Genomic DNA, 15,941 nt, shown 5'->3' with positions numbered 1-15,941 from the left:
TTCTGGTCAAGGTTCACTTTTTTCGTGTGTAAAATTGTTGACGAGAGACACACACATCCATCCATCAGGATACACATCCCTCTGGACAAGCGAAAGCTAAGTGTGCCTTGCAGCCATGCTGCTGCCCATAAAAATGAAAAAAAAAAAAACCTCAAATTGCAACTTTACACCTGGTTCGTCATGCAGCATCACATATTATAATTTTACAAAATAATAAATATTATATAACACATACCTTTGATTGCGGTGTAGTGATGGACTCTGTGAACTCCTGGATCTAAGTGAGACAGAAAACACATGTAATTATAATTTATTTGACCAATAAATTACACTTTGACTGTACAAATTGAGGCATTCAGACAAACAACTGATATTGATAAGGATTGGGGCATTTTCTTGAAATTAGACAATGCTGAATTGAGGCATCTGTAAGGTTAATCAGGTTAATTTCATATCAAAATACAAACAGTTTGGATGTAGATTTTTTTTTTTACCTCATTGGTGTCATAGAATATAAAAAGTGTCCATAGTTTAATAAAAAATGATGGCAAACATAAGTTATAATTTAAAAAGACGACACAAGTGTTTCAATGTTTTTGTTTATTGTTAATTACAATATTTTGAATGTAATCTCAAATTATTATACAATAGCAAGAATGGTTTTACATTGATATTAATTAATTCACACATTCTGTGAGGAGGATCAACTGAAAATTTGTATTGCTTTGGTAGCAAATTCATTAAAATGAAATACTGAAGCACAGTGGCAAGGAAATGTTTTTTGTATGCGAGAGAAATTAGAACAGTAGCCTATGGAGCAAGGTAATACACAAATACATGCATAATTTGAAAATGCAAAATCACACTACTGTACATGTGTTTTTGAAGCACAGTTGTTCTAATTTTGCTGTTATTATTTTTTTTTTTGCTCTAGTTCCATTTATTTCATATACCACTGTATGTTGCCTTATTTTGTGTTTTTGAAGCACAGTTGCTCTAGTTCTACTTCTTACACTTTACTACATGTTGACTTAATTTATTGTTTGTAGTATTATTTTTGACCTGTTCACTCAGTTAAAGGGACAATTACACATTCTGTGAGGAGGATCACACGAAAATCTTAATTTTTCAAAAGTTTGTTAATTTCGTAGCCAAGTCATAGAAAATAAGAAATAGTGAAGCAAGAACATGTTGTTTGTGACAAAAGAAAACATTGTATGCGTTTTCTATTACAATGCAGTAGCCTATGGTGCATTATAATACATATAATCAACTGAAATTTAAAAACAAGAGCCCCGGGGGGCACGACGCTCACCCGAGTATCGCAGTCAATACACTTCATGCAATTTCCCAGTACATTAAGGTCCATTCTTCCTTTTGCTAGGAGGAGCCACCCCTCCCACAAAATACAAAAATCTTTGGCTCCTTCTCAGGAAAGGTAATTCCTTGCAATTTGGATGAAATCGTGTTTGGGTGAAATCCACCCACTAGTTCTGAAGAAAATGAAAGTGTTTTTCCCCTTGCCCCCCCCCCCCCTCAAAGAGGTACATGTATCACAGGTCTTGCCATAAATAACTTATATTCTTCATCTATAAAGATATCCACATACAATATACATGTATCTTGGCTGTAATGATTTATGGTTTGGAACACAAATTTCTTGTTTTCCCCTTGGGGGACCCTACCCCTGGGCCCCCCTTGGGGCAACATGCTCCACATGAATAACCTTTGGTCTTTCCTCCCTGAGGATGATCCCCACCGAGTTAGATTGAAATCCACCCACTGGTTCTGAAAAAAGAAAATGAAAATGTGTATTTTCCCCCTTTGCCCCCATCCCTCAATTTTTTCACCCTCTCTAGGGGCCCAAGGGGGACATCTTGGGTTTGCCGTGAACAAACTTTATTCTTTATATATAAAGGTATAGTCTACACACAAAAATCCAGTCTGTATTGCTTTTAGGCCTGGAGAAGAAGATTCTTTGAGTTTATCCCTTTGTGGACCCTCCCCATGCCCCCCCCCCCCACCCCGGAGGCCACCTGCTCCACATGGACAAATTTGGGTTCCTACCCCCTGAGGATAATCCCAACCAAGTTTAGTTGAAATCTGTCAACCGCTTCTGGAGAAGAAGATGAAAATGTCTATTTTCCCCCAAAGCCCCCACCCCTCAAACTTTCACCCCCTCTAGGGGCCCAAGGGGGCCATCTTGGGTCTTGCCATGAACATACTATATTGTTCATATGTAAAGGTATCCACATACAGAAAATCGAATCAGTACTGCTTTTAGGTCTGGAGAAAAGGATTATTTAAGTTACCCCCCTGGGGGCCCTCCCCCTAGGCCCCCCTGGGGGCCACCTGCTGCACATGAACAAATTTGGGTCCCTACTCCCAGAAGATGATCCCAACTAAGTTTGGTTAAAACCTGCCAACCGGTTCTAGAGAAGAAGATGAAAATGTCTATTTTCCCCCTTGGCCCCCACCCCTCAAACTTTCACCCCCTCTAGGGGCCCAAGGGGGGCCATCTTTGGTCTTGCCATGAACAAACTATATTCTTCATATATTCAGGTATCTACATGCAAAAAATCTAGTCTGTACTGCTTTTGGGTCTGGAGAAGAAGATTTTTAAAGTTTACCCCCTTTTTTCCCTTTGGGGCCCTCCCCCTGGGCCCCCCTGGGGGCCACATGCTCCCCATGAACAACTTTGGGTCCCTACCCCCAAAGGATGATCCCCACCAAGTTTGGTTGAAATCTGCCCTCCGGTTCTGGAGAAGAAGATGAAAATGTAAAAAGTTTACGCACGACGGACGACGGACGACGCACGACGCACGACGCACGACGGACGACGGACGACGGACGAAAAGCGATGGCAATAGCTCATCGAGCCTTCGGCTCGGGTGAGCTAATAAGCATTTTTCATGTGTATCTACTGATAGGTTCTAAAAAGAGGATGCTAGAATCATGGAATGTCTATGATTTTAAAAGAGATCCCCTCCTCTGCCCTTTCATAGGGCTATCCAAAAATGAACCCCTCCCAACAGTCACACTGTCACAGGCATGGCAGCAACCATCCCATAAGTTCAATGGAAATATGTGTGAGAGGAGGGGGAAGAAAAAATTTGTACGCACGATCAACCCTGTGTCAATCGCGTGGGAGTGCAGTCGGTAAGTCACTAAGCCAAGCTATACAGTCAAATCTATATAGAAATTTGGTGTGTACAATTTAGGCCCTACAGATAATTATATAGACGCCGATTGCACAATAGCCGAGAGTCGCAGGACTTGGTTCATAAAACGCTTGACTAATGTGTGTGTGTGTGTGTGTGTGTGTGTGTGTGTGTGTGTGTGTTGATCATTCAGGGGCCTTTATATGCTGGTTAGTTGTTTTACAAACTTATTTTCCAATAAAATGTTCAAAGAAGGAAAAAACCAAAACAAAAACGAATACCTGTTTCCGCTTCTCCTATATGAAGAGGGCGTCACTGATCTGGACCTACTTCTTGACCTGGAGCGCAGCCTTGATCGTGACCTGGAATGAGAACATTGACAACTTTTAATAGTCATTAGTCATCCCATGACTGGAAAATTGTTCTTCCTTAAAGAAGTTTGCTAATGTTATGTGAAATTACAAATCCTTATTTGGCTACATTTGTACAACCTTTCATTAACAGGCTCTCATGCTTTGTATGACAAAACTTTTGCGTATGTTTTACCAGTTACTTTAAGCAACCTGCATGTTAAAGTATTTTTTTTCCCTTCATGACATTCGCTTTTAAAATTCATCAATCTCGTGTCACTCGCATGGGAGTCCAGTCAGTCCGCCACTAAGCCAGGCTATATGGTCCTATCTAGGAATTTGGTGTGTATAGACATATAGGTGCCGATTGCACAATAGCCGAGAGTCGCGGGACTTGGTTCATAAAACGCTTTACTAATGTGTGTGTGTTGATCATTCAGGGGCCTCTTTATGCTGGTTAGTCGTTTTACAAAATTATTTTCCACTAAAATTTTCAAACAAGGAAAAATAACGAATACCTGTTTCTGTTCCTCCTATACGACGAGTGCGTCACTGATCTAGACCCACTTCTTGACCTGGAGCGCAACCTTGATCGTGACCTGGAATGAGAACATTGACAACTTTTAATAGTCATTAGTCATCCCATGACTGGAAAATTGTTATTCCTAAAAGAAGTTTGCCAGACAAGTTTGTAGGAATCAAGTTTACTAATGTTATGTGAAATTACAAATCCTTATTTGGCTACATTTGTACAACCTTTCATTAACAGGCTCTCATGCTTTGTATGAAAAAACTTTTGCATATGTTTTACCAGTTCTTTTAGCAACCTGTATGTTTAAAGTATTTATTTTCTTCATGACATTCGCTTTTAAAATTCATTGACCACATGTAACTCGCATGGGAGTCCAGTCAGTCCGCCACTAAGCCAGGCTATATGGTCCAATCTAGGAATTTGGTGTGTATAGACATATAGGTGCCGATTGCACAATAGCCGAGAGTCGCGGGACTGGGTTCATAAAACGCTTTACTAATGTGTGTGTGTTGATCATTCAGGGGCCTCTTTATACTGGTTAGTTGTTTTACAAAATTATTTTCCACTAAAATTTTCAAACAAGGAAAAATAATGAATACCTGTTTCTGTTCCTCCTATACGACGAGTGCGTCACTGATCTAGACCTACTTCTTGACCTGGAGCGCAACCTTGATCGTGACCTGGAATGAGAACATTGACAACTTTTAATAGTCATTAGTCATCCCATGACTGGAAAATTGTTATTCCTAAAAGAAGTTTGCCAGACAAGTTTGTAGGAATCAAGTTTACTAATGTTATGTGAAATTACAAATCCTTATTTGGCTACATTTGTACAAACTTTCATTAACAGTCTCTCATGCTTTGTATGAAAAAAAACTTTCGCATATGTTTTACCAGTTCCTTTAAGCAACCTGCATGTTTAAAGTATTTATTTTCTTCATGACATTCGCTTTTAAAATTCATTGACCACATGTAACTCGCATGGGAGTCCAGTCAGTCCGCCACTAAGCGAGGCTATATCTGCCCCCCACGGAAAAAAGCAGTAACTGACATTTTTATCAATGTTTACTTTTTTGCAAAAATGAATAGTTTACCCAATGCTCTCCAATGTCAATAGGTCAGTTTTGCCAAAAAAAAAAAATGAAAGTGACCAAAAATGCAATTTTTCACTTTTGCAAAAAGCAGTAACTGCATCCAGTCGATTCAACTTTGCAAGTTTCCCCACGGAAGAAAGCAGTAACTAACAAAGCCCACGGAAGAAAGCAGTAACTGACAATTTAGTCTAATCATTCCAGACTCTGTATAGTCCTTCCTGTATATTTTTTCCCCTAATACCATTTATTTTTTCTACTATTTTTTTTAAACAATGTAAACAGTAGTTTCTTCCATAATTTAGGGGAGTAGATATAAAAAGATTGTTTCACCAGTAACTTGACTCTGCCCGCATGGAATCATATGACAAGTTGTAGAAAAAGCTTCTTTCTGGAGACTAGCAAACCTGGCAGACTCAGCGCGCTCAGAGTGCAGAATACGCGTGCAGCTAGCTGCATGCGCATAAATTCTGCAGCATACAGTACATGCATGCACTAGCTAAACATTGCACATCACAGTCATCACTTGCACAGTATTGCAGGTCTGGTACAGGTACGTCAAGTCTGAGTGATCATGCCAGTGCTAACCATGCTGTCACACAGTTTCTGCGGTCCAGGCATGCCTGTAAATCTATCATGAATTGCAGAGGAAAAGTCATGGTATCCATGGCTTTGGCCAGAACCAGAAAATCTAGGTGAGCTGAAAATATATTGAAGGGAGATGAGCACTAGTATTAATACACTAACGTTAGTCTAACGTTAGATGTAGGCCCTAAAGTTAGGTCTACCAGATCTAACGTTATAGAGTAACGTTAGATCTAGAGTCTAATAGATCTATATTGTTAACTGTTTAGTGTTAGACAAAATGTCAGTAGGCCCTATAGGCCTAATCTAACGTAATAGATCTAGGTCTAGCACTAACATTGGGCATAGATCTGTAGTCTAGCTTAAGTGTAACGTCAGAGTTCGACTAGGATCTAAGACGAAGAGACTTGACTTTATTGTCTAGTCCAGGGTCATGTGTCAGGGGCCAGGCCGGGCACTCCTAAGTTCAATTAGGGTAGGCCTACATGTACCTAGTACTTATTTTTACACAGAATGCCATTCAATCGACAAGACCTAGTCTAGGTCTAGCGTTAGGTCCTAGATCTTATAGATCTAGACTAACCAGAAAGTAGAAGAACTTTATAACCTGGTGGTGGTAACAATTCTCCTCCTATGGTCATGTGACATGTGCAGTTACTGCTTTTTTCCATGGGGAAAAGAGCAGACTCCTGGCCGTCTGCAGTTACTGCTTTTTTCCGTGGGGAAACTACCCAGAATCAAGGGTGAGCCACCGCAGTAACTGCATTTTCCTAAATAACATTTAAAAAATAACGGAAACATAATTTTTTCCTAGGTATTGTTAGACAACTAGGTATGGTGCATAATCATACCACAAAATTATTTTTGAATGTTTCTGTGTTTTTAAAGAATCTGCAAAAAACACAAAATCGCATTTATCTCAGCTCAGCAGCTATGCAGTTACTGCTTTCTTCCGTGGGGGGGCAGATATGGTCCAATCTAGGAATTTGGTGTGTATAGACATATAGGTGCCGATTGCACAATAGCCGAGAGTCGCGGGACTTGGTTCATAAAACGCTTTACTAATGTGTGTGTGTTGATCATTCAGGGGCCTCTTTATACTGGTTAGTTGTTTTACAAAATTATTTTCCACTAAAATTTTCAAACAAGGAAAAATAATGAATACCTGTTTCTGTTCCTCCTATACGACGAGCGCGTCACTGATCTAGACCTACTTCTTGACCTGGAGCGCAACCTTGATCGTGACCTGGAATGAGAACATTGACAACTTTTAATAGTCATTAGTCATCCCATGACTGGAAAATTGTTCTTCCTAAAAGAAGTTTGCTAATGTTATGTGAAATTACAAATCCCTATTTGCTACATTTGTACAACCTTTCATTAACAGGCTCTCATGCTTTGTATGACAAAACTTTCGCACATGTTTTACCAGTTCCTTTAACCCTAATCAAACTGGGCTATTTGACCCCCTGTTTTTACTGGGGAGGGGGGGGTCGATTTGACCCCCCTTCAGATCTCGGCCGCTGATTGCGCGATCGCCGCGAAATTTTGCCTGAACATAGAGCCGGATGTACTCTACAAGAGTATATGGTTAAAGTTTTCAAAATTATTGATTTTTTATGTTTAAGTTATAAATTATGCAAATTAGTACATGAAATTATGATTTTGCCCATAACTCCTTAAAAAAGGCTAAAAGATTGCTAAATTTTTGAGTCAATATTCCTAAAAATATATTGCACAATTCCCATGCAAAAAAGTCCACAATTGAAATTAATTTCTTATGTTTTTTATTGTTTTGTTAATTTCTTATGTATTTTATTGTTTTTTCGACCTTTTGTTTTGCACTTTTTTTTGTGGAAATTTGTACGGGACACTTTTTCAAACTTATTTACATTAGAATTAATTAATTTCTATGATTAAAATTTGAAATAATGTAATTAATATGATTTAACCACCAATACAAACTTTGTATTGGATTTGTACACAAAATCACAAATTTAAGCCGTTTTCGGGCCGACATGCATGTACAAAATATTACGTAACTTCGGAACGGTGTACCCGGACGTCGCAAATTTGGTCTCAAAATATGCGGGAGATTTCAAAAAAAAAAAACTCGTGAAATGTCGCAGCAAAATCTTCTCGCGTTGTGGAATTATCGCGCGAAATGTCGAGGGGGGGGGGGTCAAATTGACCCCCCCCCCGTTGGATTAGGGTTAAGCAACCTGCATGTTTAAACAGGGATGCCAGTGGGCTTTAATGAAAAAGTAGGAAAATGCCCAAAATTTGCCACATTAAATTAGTGGCCCAATTGTAGGAAATTACCTAAAATATTATCAGATTGCCTGAAATCAGGCAATTGCCTGAAAACTGGTATCCCTGTTTCAAGTATTTTTTTTTCTTCGTGACATTCGCTTTTAAAATTCATTGACCACATGTCACTCGCATGGGAGTCCAGTCAGTCCGCCACTAAGCCAGGCTATATGGTCCTATCTAGGAATTTGGTGTGTATAGACATATAGGTGCCGATTGCACAATAGCCAAGAGTCGCGGGACTTGGTTCATAAAACGCTTTACTAATGTGTGTGTGTTGATCATTCAGGGGCCACTTTATGCTGGTTAGTCGTTTTACAAAATTATTTTCCACTAAAATTTTCAAACAAGGAAAAATAACGAATACCTGTTTCTGTTCCTCCTATACGACAAGCGCGTCACTGATCTAGACCTACTTCTTGACCTGGAGGGCAACCTTGATCGTGACCTGGAATGAGAACATTGACAACTTTTAATAGTCATTAGTCATCCCATGACTGGAAAATTGTTCTTCCTAAAAGAAGTTTGCTAGACAAGTTTGTAGGCATCAAGTTTACTAATGTTATGTGAAATTACAAATCCTTATTTGGCTACATTTGTACAACCTTTCATTAACAGGCTCTCATGCTTTGTATGAAAAAACTTTCGCATATGTTTTACCAGGTCCTTTAAGCAACCTGCATGTTTAAAGTATTTATTTTCTTCATGACATTCGCTTTTAAAATTCATTGACCACATGTAACTCACATGGGAGTCCAGTCAGTCCGCCACTAAGCCAGGCTACATGGTCCAATCTAGGAATTTGGTGTGTATAGACATATAGGTGCCGATTGCACAATAGCCGAGAGTCGCGGGACTTGGTTTATAAAACGCTTTACTAATGTGTGTGTGTTGATCATTCAGGGGCCTCTTTATACTGGTTAGTTGTTTTACAAAATTATTTTCCACTAAAATTTTCAAACAAGGAAAAATAATGAATACCTGTTTCCGCTTCTCCAATACGAAGAGTGTGTCACTGATCTAGACCTACTTCTTGACCTTAAATGCAACCTTGATCGAGACCTGGAATGAGAACATTGACAACTTTTAATAGTTTGAAAAATCAAATTACCACCAACTCAGAATCGGCATTCGGATGGGTCTTCCAATGTGTTTTGCTCAATACTAACATAAGATGCTGTGTGCTGCTTGAAACTCTACACCATTTTGCAAGTACATGTAAAACTATTTTATTGATAATAAATGGTAACATCTGTGGAAAATCAAATCTGCTTTATATGAGTAGGGACAATGATTTTCCGTTTACCGGTAAAACTAAACGGAAAATCTGTTTGGTTCTTTACTTTTTGTGTGAAAATTCATCATATTCCCCTATGCGAAATGGAATTCATGTTTTTTGAGGTGTACATTGTCTATGGCCAAACGGAATTTCCATTTAGGAAGCCCTTTGAAACGGAATTCACTATTTTTCCAAACGGTAAAGGCACTTTTTTGAAACGGAAAATCATCACTCCTATAGGAGTTTTAGGTATGGTTAAATTTTGAGATAGATCTGTTGGAAGAATAAATTCACTTACGAAGATCTTGCTGAAATACATAATTTAATTGACATTAGGTTTCTGACACCTTTGTTTGTCTACATGTGCAAGCAATATATAATGGACGCAGAATGCATAATGCCAACTAACAGCAAATGGCAAAATCAAATTCTGTATGTTTCAACCATGAAAATCTCAGATATGACAAACCTTGTGTGATTAATGGTCTATGGTCTAATAACATTAATTTATTTATGTGAAAACACATGTTGATTTTCTAAAAAAGCATTATCTTATTATGAACTCCAAGGACCCACATACCTGTCTATTCTCCTGTGTGGTGGTGAAGGACTCCTCGAGTCAGAGGAATGTTGCAAGTTGTCAATATTATAATAAAGCAAGGTTTTGTCTGCATCTGTCGACCTGCCTATGTGTTTCACTTTGATTTTTGATCAAGTTGGAAAAAAATGACAACAACATGCATAGCTTTGCATGTACCTATCCACACACACATTTTTGTCATAAACCCTGAGTGTAACCTTACACATACCAGTCTCTTCGTGGTGAAGGACTCCTTGAGCCAGAGGAATTATACCTGGATCTGCCTCTGAAAAGAATCAAAAATACTGAGCAAATTATCATGGTAACACCCTGTTTGGGTGGGTGGGTGGGTGACCCAATCCGCAGCATCATCCCCCTACTTTACCCCATCGAATTGGAGATTTTGATATCACTGGAAAGCTGATATTTTTCTCATAATCCCTGTGAAATTTTATGCCTGAAATGTATTTTGAAAGAAGATATGAACAAAATAACTGCTATTTATTGAGAAATGTGGTTAACCACAGTGGAAGTAATGTAATTTTGAATGGAGCATTTTCATACGATTTTTTGCATCTAACTTCCAAACGGCTGGAGCGATTTTGATGAAACTTGAGAGAATAAAGCTATTTTAGTGTAGCTCTTAACCAAGGTTAGAAAATTTCCTACAGTAAAAATTGGGTCTCATGCCTTTAATATCTTGTTAACACTTCAAAACGTGCATACCTGTCTCTTCTCCTATGTGATGAAGGACTCTTTGATCCACAAGGAGGACTCCTTGAGCCAGATGAAAGTCTATCTCTGAAAAGAAACAAGGACTTCAGTAAAATAAAATGATAATTAATATCCAGAGATATCTTGGCCAATATTTATATAATATTGGATGGCTTTGAGTGTGATACAAGAATATACCACACAAGCTATGAACATACCGAACGAGTCCGCAGGACGAGTTTGGTATTTTCATGGCGAGTGCGGTATATTCTCTTATCACATGAAAAAAGACATCAAATATTATTATTACTATATAGTTTGAAGCTTTACATGAAAAGCACAAAAATAAAACATGTTTTTCAGCATTTCAAAAGAAATTGTTCATTTTCTTAAATTTCCTCATGCTTGCCGATACTGCAGCAATACAGCATCTTACTAGCTGCGCGAGTGCAACAGGATTGCGCGCATTGCGTTGTGCTGCGCGTAGGGTTCTATTGCGTCGCGCGATCCAACACAGAAGCCGTGCAGTATTGAAAATTCTATTACCCCAAGTGCCCATTATTCAAAAACGCGCTCTCCGATTTGTTGAAACTCGTCACGTGAGCGACCATTAATTACAATAATGGGTCAGTGCAAGGAACTGTATGTTCTTGTCGCACAACAGTGCACGGCAAGTTACGCTAAATATCACGCGTGTTTCAACAAATCTGCTGTTACTTGCTAATGAGACCATTGACATTTTGAAAACAAACATCATTTTCCCATAAAATTCAGTATTTATTAGTAATAGAATAGAAATAAAGGGCTTGCAGTATGCTTTTGGGGCTCATAATGGGTCCTCGCCAGAAAAACTTTTAAATAACAGGCTCGGCTACGCCTCGCCCATTATTTAAAGTTTTTCTGGTCTCCAACACATTACTTCGCCCGTAAAGCACGCTGCATCGCCCTTTATTTCTTAAATACTGCCGTGCGGTAGTGAAAATGCGTGGTACACATAAAAGCTTCATATTATATAGTAATATTTTTTACGGTACCGTAGAGACACTGTTTGACACTGCCATTTTGCAAGGAAGTGATAGAGAAATTAAAATCAAAATATTACTGTATTGCTCTAGTTAAGTTTTTTTAAATCAATTGGTTAACATCTCAATGGACTGTCAATAGAATTGTACTGGTATTGGTTCCATTCCTTTTAGTCTCATGTGCATGTACACGTAGCACCTGTGAGATGTAATAGGGGATATGGAATCTGTGATAGATTACTCAGAAGTTATCATTATCGCTGAAGATGTTTTAATAAATTACCTTCATGCAGATTCTCTAAAGAGCTTTTTAATTAGTCACTCAGATGATGCTCTCCATTTCGAATGGTGATTCCACACAAAAGAGAGAATAATTGTTTCAAGCAGTATCAAATACATTATTGATACAGGATAAACACTCATGACATGTAGATCCTACTCTAACAGGTACCTTTGATTCACAACTGGAGACTGTGTTCTTGAGCTGGAGCTTGAATGGGATCTTGACCTTGATCTGGACATAGATCTTGATTTTGAAGTTGAGTCCAATCTATACATGCAAGTTATAAAAAAAATATGAGATCAATCTATATGCAAGTTGTAAAAAAATATAAAACATATCTACATGTATTTCATAGAGTTGTGCAATACACAAATTGCATTTGGTGTCTTTGTATGGGTTTACACTAGTTACAGATTTTGTACATCATTTGACATTTGTGAAAGTTTGTGAAAGGGGTGCGAGATCCTTACCACAGATTTGAAATGCTGGATCATCAAAACCATGGTGATTTTAGTGTCCATGATCAAACACAAGGATATTGTTGTTCCTGAATTGAACCATGATCAAACACAAGGATATTGTTGTTCCTGAATTGAAGAATCTTTCTATGACATAGGCCTACACAGGTGCACCTGCTCACCCCAAAGCATGATGGGGCAGGTTTCTCACCTGCTGTGGAGGACCCCGTCATTTTTCAAATTTGAGCGCCCCCAGGCCTGATCGTGGGGACACAGACACAGACCATTTTCAGCAATTTCCAATGGGAATTCCCAAATTTTCCTAGAATTGAACTAGAAACGTCACGGTTTTCGACGCAAAGCGTCAAACAAGTGCTATGCTATGCCTCCACCTGATAGCGATTCACCCCCAACTGCCACCAGAATCCCAATCACTCCACACCAACCCACCAGACCACAAACCGAACCACTCACACACAACCACCGCTACTACTACTAGCCAGTCACAGGTTGAGTGACCCCCCCCCCCCCCGTCCCGCCCCAGTTTATATCCAGGATCTATACTATGGTAGTATGGTAACCATTATTTAGCTACCAATTTTTTACCATTCCCTTGTTCCACTTCAGTAATCAATCAGTAAACAGTGTCAGTACATATCAACCCAGCTACAATATAAGTTAATATACAGAATGCACATAAATGATATTCGAAGCCTCATTTGTCTTTGGTTTCTGCATTCTGTCTTTTACACACCGCTGTGTGACCTGCCCCTGATGAGGCATCATGTCATGACCATGCACTCCATGCCAAGATGCAGTATGCACTGCAAGCTTTTAACACGTTTAGAAGATGATCTCATCTTCTCTGGTTAAAAGCATGCCAAATGTCTCACACATTATTCGATCCTACTTCAATCCGGGGTTCCCTAGCAATTTTAGCTACGACTCATTTAGCCTAGATCTACCCACAACTCTAACTATAGACAGCGCTGGCGCGTGGCGCGTCCCCGTCGCGAATGTCAGTTTAACCCACAACGTGATTTAAATTTAAAACAGTAGCTATATAGTATAAAATGACGAAATGACTTACCCAATGCCATTGTCATTCATTATGAATATTGGTAGCTCTACGTACATCAACAAATGAAAAACGAGAGAAATTCAGTCCCGAAATCACGATGATAGTTGCAGCAGTCTCCAACATTGACAACAGTAGGCCCCTATGAACAGTTATGAACATTTGTAGCTATTGTATAATACTGATACAGTGATACTGTATTGCAGTAGTAGAATCCAATCTCTACGAATTTGCCGCGAAATCATCTGACAGGCCAGGACATGCTGCATGCTACGTACGTGGGCTTGTCTCGAACGTACGCGTTGTGGAGCGGAGCGGAGCGTCGCGCGCGACGCGTACATTCGAGACAAGCCCCCCCCCCCCCGGTTGTCTCGAAAGGGTGCGTTGAGGGGCGTTGAACAATTAACGCACCCTTTCGAGACAACCGGGGGGGGGGGGGGGGCTTGTCTCGAATGTACGCGTAAACTAGTCTCGCATGCCAGACTTTTTATTGATTAGAATCAATTAAAAGAAATAAATGGTATTTCAGCTTTTTAAATTAACATAGAGTTACGGGGTTAAAGAAAAAATTTTCCCTCACATTTTCTGATGCAATTTGGCAATGTTTCATCACTTTTGAAGCATCATTTTAAGAAATAAGAAAATGTTACCTTAACCAAAGTTACAATATGTTTTTATGTTTTTATATTTAACTCACCTGTCACCATTCTTTAGGATAAATGATGTGATGACGTGGATGCAAGGCCCGGGTGGGGGGGGGGGGGGGGTGGGGGAAGGTATGTCTCATTGGCGCCCGTACATCATGCTCGTAAATCACCTTCTCAAAAGCACCCTAAACGAGGATGTCTTGGATAATTTTTACACCCTAAATCGGAAAACCATTGACCATCTCTGATTTTTAGACCCTTAATCGGGATTTTCGCATGTGATACCCTATTGATCTTATACCCTATTCAAGTATTACCACTTTTGGCATAGTGGTATTGCTCCCAAATTTCATACCTTTTCCGAGGACCTGTCCATCCGGGGAGCTGTGAATTTGATACCCTTTTCCCAAAATTTGCGCAAGAAAATGTGAGGGAAATTTTTCTCTTTAACCCCGTAACTCTATATAAAATTTAAAAAGCTGAAATACCATTTATTTCTTTTAATTGATTCTAATTTACGAGACAAGCCCCATTTAATTGTTCAACGCCCCTCAACGCACCCTTTCGAGACAACGGGGGGGGGGGGGGGGGGGCTTGTCTCGAATGTACGCGTCGCGCGCGACGCTCCGCTCCGCTCCACAACGCGTACGTTCGAGACAAGCCACGTACGTGACACCGACAGTCGTGAACTCAGTCCTCCGTGCACGCTTATTTACTTTCAAACTTGATTAGTGAAAAAGACATCCTTGGGAACGGCTGGCGAGGCGTGAAAGGGACCCCTTGAGGGCCGCACGTCCCCGTACTGTCAATATATGTTAGTGCCCCCCCCCCCCCCCGACGGTTGTATTATTAATTTTGTCGCTTATGATTTACACTTGCTTTGCATTCTGATATTATGTATGTCCTAATCAGGACCATGATATAAAAACAGCCTCTGGCTGATCATGTTTTATCCTGAATAAATACTTTTAAATAAAATAAATAAAATAGTTTTGGGGGGTTTTGTCACACAAAGTTTCAATGAAATGCAATCTCATTTGTCAAAGGACCTATCTCCCTGGCAATGAGATGTGTTCGCATTAGGAGTCTCTTGAGTCGTGGAGACGTCGTGGTGACGTCTCCCCGGGGGGGGGGGGGGGCCACTCAACCATAATGCTGTACACATGCGTGGCCAAAGAAACGCGTTAAAAGGGGTGTTTTTCAGTTTTAGACGCGTAACGCGCGTGGCGTGTTAAGGGTATCAAAAACAGAAATCAATCAATTAAGGGTATCGAAAATACCAAAAAAGGGGTGGTTTTAAAAGACTGGTCAACCGCATTTAGGGTATATTTTTCCCAAGCTTTTAAATGAAGCACGCGGAAAACTTGTTTAGGGGGTTATTTGGCACACAGAGAAAAACTTGTTTAGGGGGTATCTGGAAATAATTTGGTCACGCATGTGTACGGCATTATGGTTGAGTGCCCCCCCCCCCCCCCCCGGGGACGTCTCCTGAGACTTCAGGGCGTCGTGGGAAAATGGAACAAAAGTCAAACATGTTCAATCTTTTTATTTATTTATTTATTTATTTATTTATTTATTTATTTATTTATTAAAACATCTTTATACAGGATAACATGTTCAGATTATTACACTGTTTTTCGACACGGTCCTGTAAACATAAAAAATCAAGTAACATATAGAATATAATGCATAGAAGAATTTCAAATATAATAGATAAAGAGAAAGTAAACCAAATGAAATAGGTATTTACAGCAACAGATATCTAAGACACGAATGTGCATGCGCATCGGGGTGATCAAAATCAAATTGGAAATTTAAACCTATCATAAAAGGTATTGTATAAGAGCGGAA

Source organism: Diadema setosum, chromosome 15, assembly GCF_964275005.1.
Source record: "Diadema setosum chromosome 15, eeDiaSeto1, whole genome shotgun sequence".
Lineage (NCBI taxonomy): Eukaryota > Metazoa > Echinodermata > Echinoidea > Diadematoida > Diadematidae > Diadema > Diadema setosum.
The sequence above is the reverse complement of the archived record's forward strand: the minus strand, read 5'-3'. Positions refer to the sequence as shown.